At 39.2% G+C, this 12,564-nt stretch overlaps 1 protein-coding gene across 4 annotated transcripts in view; it reads right to left on the bottom strand.

Annotated features, from left to right (window-relative positions):
- taok3a (TAO kinase 3a) overlaps positions 1 to 12,564 on the bottom strand; it is a 54,122-nt gene that overhangs the window by 29,221 nt on the left and 12,337 nt on the right. For 3 of the 4 annotated variants that reach the window (XM_026321924.2, XM_033325378.1, XM_033325379.1), the window contains exon 2: positions 5,840 to 5,964. The exons of the other annotated variant lie outside the window; for it this stretch is intronic. The gene's annotated coding sequence lies outside the window, so the exon portion shown is untranslated. The remainder of the gene's footprint in view (positions 1 to 5,839; positions 5,965 to 12,564) is intronic. 4 annotated transcript variants of the gene reach the window in all.

Raw genomic sequence — 12,564 nt, 5'->3', positions numbered from 1 at the left:
ACGCACACACACCACACTTGACAGCTGAAGCTGAGTCACTGATGCATCATGTCCACACAGGCACACAGTGTAACATTTGCCAGTGTGCATGCAGACACACATAAACCCTGAATGTTATGTATCGCAAGGCTGCAGTCAGGCCGTCAAGCGTGTATGCGTCCTGGACACCCTGCTCCATTTAGCTTCACTGCACATGTAACACATAAACTCACACACTATCCCTTTCTCTCTCATTCCCATTTCCCTCTATCTCTTTCTGTCTACCATGAAATCTCTGTTCACATCAGCCAGATGCAGCAAGCAAATTTGGCTCCAAAGGCCAGCCCCACACAGAGCCAAGCTGACATACAGGGCGAGGCAGCAAGACATACAGGCACTGAGGCCAAGACACTAAGCATCAGCATCATCCTAATCCCCTACTCTTAAAGGGTCTAAGCCATTACACCCACTCCAAAAATATCAGTCTTAAAGGCAAAGTCTTTTGCCCTCTCTTCCATGGCACCAGGTGCATACAGATGGATGCTTCAAGGCTTTGGAGGGATTACTTCAGGTACAGTATTGAAATCGAAGGCTGCAATTATTCATCGAGGAACTTGAGATCAATGGGAAATTTCTGATTAATTTTTTTCTCCCAATCTGAGGGTGACAATGCATTGTGTAAAGTATGTAAAACACAATCTATTATAGGCTATCTATTAATGACTTTGAGCTGTTCAGTGCAGCTCAAAGTCATTCTGCCAGTGTTTGTGCATTCAAGGCTTATATTAAGGATGCTGCTCATTTCATACTCTGCAGAGGCATAAGAACAAATTACATAATCATTAGGTCTATAATTTTAATTTTGATAATTTTTCTACAAAGAGAAAGTTCTGTGCCAACCTGCTACCATCTACAAAGCTATTACATTACAGTATCTCTGTCACTTTCATGGCATTAAGCTCTGATTTCTCTTTAAGAATGCTCCAGAACATGTTTGGAAACAACCACAGCACATGACTTAAACAACAGGCAAGGTTTAAGTTTACCTGCATACATATTGTGACAGTCAGAAAATAACTAAGAAAGAATCTGAATACTTCTTCCATACTCAGTATGTCTGACGTGATGTAAAACAGCCAATCTTTTCAGGCTAATTTTATTCAAAAGTGACTATCAAAAAAGAGTTGCAGATTCATTTTTGTCAGTTGATAAATCAATCATTACTTTAGATCTTCTGCACATAACACTAATATGACTGTGTATTCATGCTTAGTTGCGTGGGGTTTTGACTGTATTTCTGTTTTTCACTGTGTGTGCTTTTGTGTTTTCTGTTTACCTCAAATATGAACTTGCGTGTGTCTATGCGTGTTCATGAATCTCTTTGTGTGTGTGTGTGTGTGTGTGTGTGTGTATGTCTCCTGGTTGCATCAGCTCTGTCTTCCTCTCGTCTCTCCTCCTTGAGTTCTCCAGATAGCTACTGAAATAAAGCCTGACACAACCTCAGTCTCAACCTTTTCCACATCAGAAACAGACCCATGTTCACAAAGTATAGTTATGCTTCTCTAAGAAATAATGAGACAAGAATGAGCTAACAAAATAAAAAAGGGAAACAAATGTTGGGGAGAGTAAGAAGATTAGAGAGAGAGAGCACAAGAGAAAAGAAAACTTTTCAGAATACCTAGCCTTACTACGAGTGAGCAAGCAGCTTTACTTCATGTGACAGAACTCTGAAAGCAAATCTAAACCACAGTGGTGGAAAAAGTCATCAGATGAGTCAAAGTCAGATAAAACAGTTGTGTGTGAAGTCATGTGATCACTCCAGACACTGCACCTCCCTCTCACCCTTTTTCCCCAGTCTTCCTCATCCTCTTCCTCCTCTCCCAAGATGTGTGAAGTGATGCAACGTGGTGACAACAGGTTGTAACACTGGGGGCTTGATAAAGCTGTTACTAGCCTAGCAAAGCCCAGTGTTTGGACAGTTTGCTCTGTGCATGTGTGTGTGTGTGTATGCACTGTGAGTCTGTGAATGGTACTGTGCTGAGAGAGCCGATTAGACAAATGGCTTAGACAGATTAAATGCCTGGTGTGTGAGTGAATTCCTACATGTGCACTTATAACCACTACTACACGACACGGTACTATGTATGTGTAGGTGTGCATGTGAGGGAATAACACACACATGCGCTTGAGTCTGAGTAAATGACACAGTGTGTTGGTTAATGTGGGGGTGGGTAATGGTGCTAAAAATGTGCTAAATATAGTAAACTACATATCACAAAAACTAATTATATGTGAAAGAGATTATATGGTTTATGTTAATCTGACTTAATCTACACACATATACACACAGAGCTGAAAACACTCAAACATTCAGTGTGTTTGAAGGACAATAAACAGATTTTGCCCAGAAAGTTTCGTAAGTTTTATTCTGGCAGTGTTGAAAATAGCTTAGCAGTGAGTGACTGATCCAGTCTTTCACCTAGGCCATTGCAATTAACTTTCAAGTCGGTAAATGCAGACTCATAGAGCTAGGACCTAAAAAACCTATTTTTGTATATGTATATGAACTTATGTAAGCATATATGTTAAATGCAGACCAAGCTTTGACATGAATAATGTACACTAGAAGCACACTAACACATACACCCGACCCCAACCCCCACTCCCCCAGGCCTGTTAGTGTCGCTATGACTAATTGATGTACCGACATACTGTTATAGGATCAAGTCCATCAGCCTGATGGTCCATCAGGCTGATGGACTTGGTGGTGGTGGTGGATATGTCCTTACTGTATAGTATGTGCTGCAACTCGCATGTTTACATGAAACATTACATTTTCTCCTATTTTCCAAATAGACTGTATACAAGAATAAGAAATACACACCACAGACAAAACCTGACAACAAATGCACAAAGTTTGCATTTAAAGTGCTGGTTTGATCGGATACATTTTTAAAGGGATTTTTAAAAGAAAGATCCCATCAGACAGTCACAGTCTGCTGAGGGACTAGGAAAAAGTTCAGTCACATACCAGAAAGCACAGTCAGCTCAGTAAAACTGTGCAACATTCTGAACTGAAATCAGTTCAACAGAATATGATATGTTGTTACAGTATATATTGTAAGCTGTTGTGAAGAATAAGGATGCATGTGACACATGAGCACACACCTCTACTGGAATGTTTAATTTATGGTTTGATGAAAAACTATTTGACAGAAAGAGTAAGTTTCTTCTGCACTGACACAAAGTGACTTTGTGTTTCTCCATCATATTCTACCCTGCAGTCTTTTCTTCAGTATTTTCTTTAAGACCGTGTCTTCAGTTCTCCTTGTTACAGTCTTTTCTTTTATCAGCTTCTTTAAAAGAAGAGCTTTGACAAGGAGAAAAAAAGATTATTTTTAATCATTGATTTTACACTGCTGTGTTTTTCTGTATTTAAACTGAGTTTCAGGCGAAGTAGATGCTTCTAAGGTTGTGTGTTTAACTGAAAATGTATGTAAGGTGTATGTGAAAGTACAGTACATGCTTGTGTACATGTGTTTTATTTATATAGAATACGTACATATTGGGTATGTAAATATATACACCAATGAGAGCCCACGAGTGTCCATTTGTGTGTGTCAGTTTATGTGTGTGTTGAGCCAGGAGCTTAGCAGCTTACCGGCTCTCCTCCTAGATTTAGGCAGGAACAGGAATTAGCAGACAGTGGGAATGCTTACTGGGATTCAAATCACCAGGTCTAATCAGAAAGTGTGTAACAGAGAAAGAAAAAGAATTATGTAATGATCTAGTTTCTATACCTGCTATCCTAACTTTACAGAGATCAAACCAAAAGCTTTGAAGTTTGTGTGCGTCTGCATGTGAAGGTGCATTTGTACATGTGAGCTAGCAGGAAAGTGTGGATCATGCACATAAAATGAAAATCACTATACATCGGTAATAAAAACTAATAGAACCTCACATCTCTCCAGAGTGAATGATAAAGAAGTCTATTTATATGCACAATGCTGGATTGTATATTGACAAGTCAATTTATGGGTCTAATTGTGATAAGGTTGTGTATTCTCAATGGAAAACCTGAGAGTCACTCCTCCTGGGGAAAGCACTCTCTGAGTCAGTACACATGGCCCTGCATGTACAGAGTATAGGTACCCGTGCATGCATACAAAATGTCACCACCTCAGTGGCACAGCAGCTTAATTCAAACATCAAGCCTTTATACTGACAGACTATGATGTATGAAGTGCTAGCTGTCATTGTGTCAAGTTTAAGTATTTATCTGACAGTTTGTGCAGAATGTGTGAAGAGTTTGGTTTGAGAGTGTAAAGCTCAGATAGGCCTACATATAGTAATGTATTTGATATACACAGTAAAACTTCCATTACCTTAAGCAGTATTACATTATTACTTACATTCTCATATGAACCGTATGAGATCCAAGTGCCTCTACATTTAATTATCAGCCTCAATCACTTCACGTTAGATGAGCCATTGTTTTCTAATGGAGAGAGATGTACCAAACCTTCAGTGGTACCTTGGGTGTTGACCACTCAGATTTACACCTCATTACTGTGCCCAAAGTTCAGTCAGTTTCTACTCTTACCTTGTATGCTTGTAACATATTAATGCTACATAAATCAGATAAGAGCTATCAGTTACCTCTAAACAACCATTAGTAAACAAAAATTTCATTATCTTTTATCAGAGTTTCCAGAACAAGACTAATGTTAAAATCATACCGTGACCTTAACAGGAAGACAGCACCATGGCAAACTCTCAACATTCTGGACTTCACAGGTTCTCTGCCCTCAAGTTCACTAGTCTGCAGAAGTCTGACATTTGAAATCAGTTCGTGCCTCTCCTCGTACATTGTTCTGTAACCCAAATTGTTCCCTGCTACCACACCCGATCGCCACAAGCTCTTTTCCCACTCAGGGTGTGACTCAGCAGCAAGATTTGCCCATGGCACAGAATGTACACTTGGACACACACGCCTGACTTTTCCACTGAACCCATCTCATCGGTGCTGGCTCTCTGTTCAACGATGATAAGTTGACAGAAGGATTTACATTACTGCCCAATTCGCAAAACACTCCAGACCACAAACCAACTTCAGTTTTCTTTCAATCACAACAGTTCAAAGATAACTAAGCAGGAAAAGTTTCTAAAATTTCAAACCAAAATAAAGCAAAGTCAGGCATCAGTTCAAAAACAATGGTTTTAAAAATCACAATATTTAACAAGCACAAAGACAATGACTACAGTATTTACTTTGCTACAATAAATGAAGAGTGCTCTATAGATGCAAAATGCAAATTAAATCTAAAAAGTGACCAGCTAACATTTTGGAAGGAGGGGCATGCTGCCAACAAGCAGCCTCAGTTATGCTGTGGCAGTGCCTGCACACAGGAATTCACATATGCATGCACACACAGAGACAACTTGAGAAAACCATGCTATAGGCCAAAGAAAGTTTGCCTCCTTCCAAACACAGCTTTAATTCAGTGTGACAGCGGGTTGGTTAGCTGCTATCTACATCACAGAGCCAGCAGGGCAGTAGGCTTTCATTATGAAGCAAACAAGAACCAGTCTACAGACGGCTGATGGACTGGACTGTCCAGCTGCAACATGACGAAGAATTTCACACAGACACAAGGCCTTTACTGCCTTGCGCATAGAGAAAAAAAAGAATGAAACGTACAGTGACCTGCAGCTTGGAAGAAAGCTGAAATTTAAAAAAATGTTTTAAAAAAAAAAAAAACAATAACAATGAAATAATAAGGAAGAGCATGCTTATATACAGTGATATAGAAAACTAACAGACCAGACAATGTCAAAGAGTAAAATGTGTATAATCTACCTGTAGGAAATGTATAAGGGGGGTGTCAGCCCAGCCTCCACTCCCTTATTCTCCCTTTCTCTCCTCAGTTTAAGTCCAGAGTTGAATTCTTGCCAACTTTCCTCATGACTGGAAAAATTCTGTACCTAAGGTAGGAAACAGGAACAAACAAAACATGGGTTAGATGGATGAACTGGACCTATGATAATGTACCTATCTGAGTGGAATTTTTGATTAGTCAATCAAAATAAGATTAATCAACAACAATTACGATAATTAATTGATTATTTGAGTCATGTGGACATGTTGGTTTTCCTAGTTTTCTGTGGTATTAAATACTTCTGGGCAAGCAGTTTGAGAAAAATTTGCTTGTGACAATATTCATTATTTTCTGATATTTTGTTCTATAATGGTAATCATCATAAATTGCAGCCCTATGATTCTTGTATGACCCTGATAGCCAAGTGCCCTCCTTTGTGCTTAGATATAACGCACACAAAACCAATATTGGCAAGACTAGCACACTTTAAAAGCATTTGCATGGCATTTTATACATTTTGTATGTGCCACAGGTCAGATTTTACAAGACATTTAAAGGATCTTCACAGGACATAGGTTTGCTACTCTGCAGCTCATAAAACACTAGAACAGCAAGAGGAAGGTGACGTAGCTCTAGTCCAACCAGAGGTAAAGCTTTCAAATTTCCTCACAATAGCAGATGGCAGAATGACTCAACAGCCAATGAAAATCTCTAATGATTGTCAGTTATTATCCTCTCCACAACTTCAGAACGATCCCTTTGTTAATCAGCTTCAGGAGAGACTTCAAAAAAAAACCTCCACAAGAGAAAGTCCAGAGAAAGTATGTCTCAGTTCTTACAGGTATTATTACAATCAGTATCACCAGTATTAGACAAAGGATGTTACTATCTCAATCTCGTGGTAATAATGCACTTTATAGATTTTAAAACGCTGCAAGCATCACTTAATTTAGTATGTGAAAATATAATCATGTTTATTGATTTTCTACACTTGTCTGTCCCAGAATGCATTAGGCAAATGGCATCTCAAACTAAATGTCTTGGCATTTCAGACAAGGGAAGCACCTCCTGTTTGCTGAACACGTTGTCTTTCTCTCTCTTTCACATACATGAGTTCAAGGACAGTACACAAACAAGCTTTCTCCCACCCACAGGCAAGCACAAATACAATAGTTTGGTTTCACCCACACATACACACACAGCATCACATACACACAGTACACACAGTACACACACCAAATCTGAGTGAGCTGAGCTGACAGCAGAGCGCTGTCAGCTACTGGACTGTGTTTCGATATGTCAAGCAGGTGGTGCAGTATCTAAGGCATAGCTACTGAACACAACCTCATCCTAAACCACACAAAACCGCATTTACAAGACCAGCACACAATAAAGCCAACTGTTGTTTACAAGCAGCCTGATAATCAGCACATTGGAGCCATCTTTCAGTGCATTAATGACCCCGTGACCTTTGCTTTGAACCTGTGTGGAATCAAACTGGAACAGTGCCTTCTTCTCCGCCACCTCCTCCTTTTATCCATTTTTCACCCTGCCCGCTTGTCTTATTAGTTTCACACGCCCAACCTCCTCCTCTCTCTTTTTTGATCGTGCCGAGCGGCTGATTGGGTGCTTAGAGGAGCCGCGTTCAATAATAAAAGGAGACGATGGAGGGTTGAGAGAAAAGAGATAAAAATGTATTGTGCCCGTTCTGAGTGTCCCTGAATGATTTATAACACAAACTGACGCTTGTATGAGCCTCTGGGAAAGTTGTGGCTGCACTTCTCCTCCTCCTCCTCCTCGCTCACTCCACCCTGCTTGGCATTTGTGACCAACTAACAAGTGGAATATATATATACAGATACAAAAAAAGTGAGGATGAGTGTGTTTATCTTTCACAAAATCCACCTTCAAAAAAGTTTTACATGCATTTATTTTAAAGACACAAATATGAAAACAAACATTTTCCAGGGCTGCAACCAATCACTTTTACTCTCAGTTCATCTGACCGTTCAGCCTGTGAAATGTTAGAAAAAAGCAAAGAGGCCATAGCAGGTTTCTAGCATTCAAGCACACCAAAGAAGTATAAACACACTAAGTACTATATCCAAAACTACTTAAATTAAAACAGTAACATAATATTTAATGTACTTTATAGTGAAAATGAAAAATAATAAAAATACATTTTTTCTTTTGTTTTTACAACTGAACAGAATAATTTGCAGTAGCCAAACAATACAGTAGCTAATAGGTACAGCTCCAGTGATTATTATTAAACCATTACATTTTTCTCTAAGGATAGAGATTTTCTGTTTTATATGGCAGGGTTGCAGCATACCATATACTGCAATGTCAACTAATCTGAATTGAATGTGTGGAAGTTGTGTTTGAGGAGAACAAGTTATGAAGATTAAGGGGGCAGCTGAGAGAGAAAGCGAGTGAAAAAAGTCAGGATAGATGCACAGAGGATAAGATTGTACCATAAACAGTACCAATATGAACAGACATGACATAAGAGAGAAAAATAGGAAAAGAATGGGACAGTTGAAAACAGAGACATCTATTTGACACTTTTCTGACATCTTGGCCTATTGTTTGGTTAACAGAAAGACCGTCTTAAATAATGCTCGCCATGCACTTTACAAACACCACCATTAGTAGAAATGGAAGAAACAGAAAAAACAGACAAAGTTACAGAAAAACAGTATTTGTGCATGTCATTGGTTTTTTAGAAGAATTGTTTTTTTTTTACTTCCTCCAATGCCTGTAGGGTTAAGGTCAAGCAATGTAGGCTCGAACTAATGTCGTAAGATAAATATCACACCATCGCCGACATACCACACCACAGGTTTCGTGATGACGTTCACTGGTGCATTGGCTTCTGATCAAAATCCTGATATTCCTCCTACTTTCTGTTCATCCTGTTACATGACATGCTGTGATATGAATCATAAATCTTGAGTCACAAGCCGTCAATTTCCGAGGCACAACTTTGCTAGGCAAACTGTTACGACAACCATGGATTTTATATTTTAGTTGAGCGAAACATTCCAGTGGAACAGCTTCCAGAAAGACTAACCAAACAATTGACTTGGCTGGTATCAAACAAGGGCTTTGGCCAAAACTAGGCTTTGTTCTGTTACGGTTTTTCACGTAGAGGGTTTATATAATACTTTATTAATCATTTACCAACAAAATGGCTGCTGCTGTTATCTATGGCATGACTTCCTAGATGGAAAACTGGAGAATTCTGTGGAAAAGGTGTGAATTCTACTTTCATGACCCTTTAAAGTACCTTTCATTAAGTCAACAGACAAATAAACTCGTAAAAATGCTTTATCTGTTTTTGAGTCCTGATCTGCCCAAAAGTAATCAATGATAATGAGACTTGATGCTTGCAAATTCAACACTCGATGATTCCCACAGTAACTGATGATGACTGAGGAGGGCTTTTGATGAGTCAAGCCAGAGGTAGGTGTACTTTAAATCATATGTCCCATAGGGAAATACCGCTTTAAATAAAGCTGAGACAACCAAATATGAGGTGATTTCCACAACACAAAATTCTCCCTGGATGAAAATAAACTAATCCAGTGAGACAGAAAGAAACTAAACATTATGTCCTGATTATCCTGCCAGGGAGGCATGGTGTGGATTTTTATAGCAGTGACTCATTTTCACAAAGTGAAGAATACACACATACACACACACATGCATATATACACTCTAAAGCAGGATTTTGAGACTTCGGGGCAGCTCTCATCTCAGGAGCTTAGTGACACTATTGAGACATGTATGCATGCATACAAACACGCATACACACACACACACACACACACACCAAAGACTGTTACCTTCTCAGATTAGCTTTGAGGCTAATGCCAACATAAATGTGGGTGTTGGTGGATTGAGGGACAAATATGAGACAATTGTGGCCTATCTACTGACTTAAAACCCTGGGCCAACTCTAAATCTGTACTTTATTCGAAGCGATTTCCTCTTATTGCCTTAAAGCAAAAACAGCCCAAAACCTCATAGTGGATACTACACTTGTGTTGTGGATGTTAAAAAGTTTAACATGGGACCAGTGGACTTTTTACAGACCTCTGCATTCTCATGTTACTGAAGCAGTCCGACGATGATGTGCTGATCAGAAATGATCTTGTGGGCCATACCGTTCTTACTACTGCAGAGGCAACACAAATAATCAGTGTTTTAAGCTTAAAATTTGTGAGTTTAATGGGACAAAATTAGACGCTTAACATACATCTGTTTGTTTTCTTAAAACTTGTAATAGGTATTTTGGGATATTTTGTAGGTCAGATGTTTCATCAATTGCAAAAAAAAAGCTGCAAGATTAATCAATAATAAATACAATCATCAGTTGTAGCCCTTAATTATCTAATGCCATGCACATGAAAATGTAATATTTTAAGTGAGCTAAGTAAACTTCCAAGAAATAAATGAAACCCTAAAACATTACTAGTTAGTTTCTCCTGGGAATCTGCGAGGGTACAGTTACACAGCTTGCAGAGCATAATAACATCACTCTTCTCAAACTAAAAGTCATTTTTTCAGATAAATTCTAATGGAGAAGCTGCATTTCTGTCAGTGCCCTGAGGATCACCAATGGTGAGAAAACAGAAAGATAATTCAAGGAAAATCTGAGCGTGTACAAAGATCTCAGTGAAAAACCTCTTTACTGGACCTAAAGGGTCAGTGGAGATAAGCAACCTATGACAACTAGGCTAAGTTAAAGTATTTCATCTCCACTGAATACATCTGCAGATAGCACTATTCATACATATGCACAGCACTAGGCACACACAGACTGCCACACAAAGACCACCCCTCATTCAGTGTGAAAGCTTTTTTAGAGCAATCCCATGAATCCAGCGGGGTCAGTGCGTGTTGTGTGTCTGTCCCTCTGGAGCGAAGCCTGGAGTTTTCTCTATTAAACCCATTCATCCTCTCTGGCAACTATCAGTGCTAGTGCCTTTTCAGCTAAGCCCCCCTCACTCCCCAAACCTGGTCAATAGTGTGTGCGGTCTACTGTCTTAGTCTTTCCAAACCCACACACTTCTACTCTCATATACACTCACTGAAAATTAATCTCTGCATCTCTGCCTTTTTCCAAACCCCCCTCCACCTTAAATGCAAAGATACAAACACACACAGAAAATGAAACACACTAAGTGCAATGTCACTGTGTGCCATCACCAGGCTGTTAAATTATTCAACAGTCCCTCACATACAATTTTGCACATCAGAGAAAGTGATGGAGGAGGAGCAGAGGGTTGTTCACAGGTACCACTGGCAGGGTCTGAGTGTTCTAAGGATCAACAGGTTACACATAGTACACACACACAGAACAGGACAGAGAGCTGAAGAGCCAGAAACAATGCTGCAATTTAACTAAACCACTGAATTCAATACTATTTCATATTTGAGATAAGGAGGTTGTAAATCCTTTTTATGTCATCATAACACCCTAGCTAAAGACTTTACAGTCAAGTCAAAGACCCTGACTGCGTATTTCCTAGTTTGTAAAAATGTTAAGGCTCTAGAAATAAAACTAAGATTTGTTTTATTTATTCATTCATTATCTATACCCATTTATTCCTAATTAGGGTCACAGGGATCTACTGGAGCCTATCCCAGCTCTCTTTGGGTGAAAGGCAGGGGTACAGCCTGGACAGGTCACCAGTCCATCACAGGGCCACATAGAGACAAACAACCTCACACACTCACACTCACTCCTATGGGCAATTTAGAGTCACCAATCAACCTGACATACATGTTTTTGGACTGTGGGAGGAAACTGGAGTACCTGGAGAAAACCCACACAAACACAGGGAGAACGTGCAAACTCTACACAGGAAGGTCTCAAACCTAGGACCTTCTTGCTTCGAGGCAACAGTGCTGCCCAGATTTGTTTTATATTTCTTAAAAATACTTATTTCTGCAAAACCAATGTTGTGTAATCTAATCAAAATTGTTTTTAACTCAAGATTTCCTGTATTTAAATGCAAACAAATTGTGTCATTTAAGAACAGGTATTAAAAAACAACTTACTGATACTGGTGCCAATATCAAAACCTTCTGAATCACACTGAAGCCCACAAACAGATGGTCAATATCTTCATCACTCTGCTTTGCTATACCATGCATCTTTCATGACTTCAAACACATGAATAAATGTGGGAGTTTCACATTTATGTAATTTATTTTCTCTTGGGCAATCACTTTGGACAAATTCTGTTTTTTGAAAACCCTTTTAGGTCCTGCACAGTACCAGTTCATTATTCTAAATGCACGACTCCACCTTCGCCACCTCCTCAGAGCTGACTCACTGAGCGAACACCAACATGCACATGTGTTGGACTTTATGCATATTATTTCTTTAAAAAAAGCAATTTCCAGAAACTGTGCATTTACACCTTAGCAAAGATTCCTTAGTTGTTGCCCTCAGGCTAATTTGAGATAAATATATTTCAAATAATAAAAATATCACTCAAAGCACCCCAAGGCTCAGAATAACCTACACTTTTTCTTTCCAAATTGGAATACAAGTATCCTAGCCTGGTCTTTGGCTGTGTGCCAGTTAATGCATGTACATAACGGGTATGTGAAAGATCACTTTATATGAATGTACGAGCACAGTTTGTAGGACAGCATGGTGGCATGTGTGTTATGTGCTGAGAATGCA

This window comes from Mastacembelus armatus, chromosome 9 (genome assembly GCF_900324485.2).
Source record: "Mastacembelus armatus chromosome 9, fMasArm1.2, whole genome shotgun sequence".
Taxonomy (NCBI): domain Eukaryota; kingdom Metazoa; phylum Chordata; class Actinopteri; order Synbranchiformes; family Mastacembelidae; genus Mastacembelus; species Mastacembelus armatus.
Note: the sequence above shows the minus strand (reverse complement) of the source record. Positions and strands in the feature narration are given on the sequence as shown.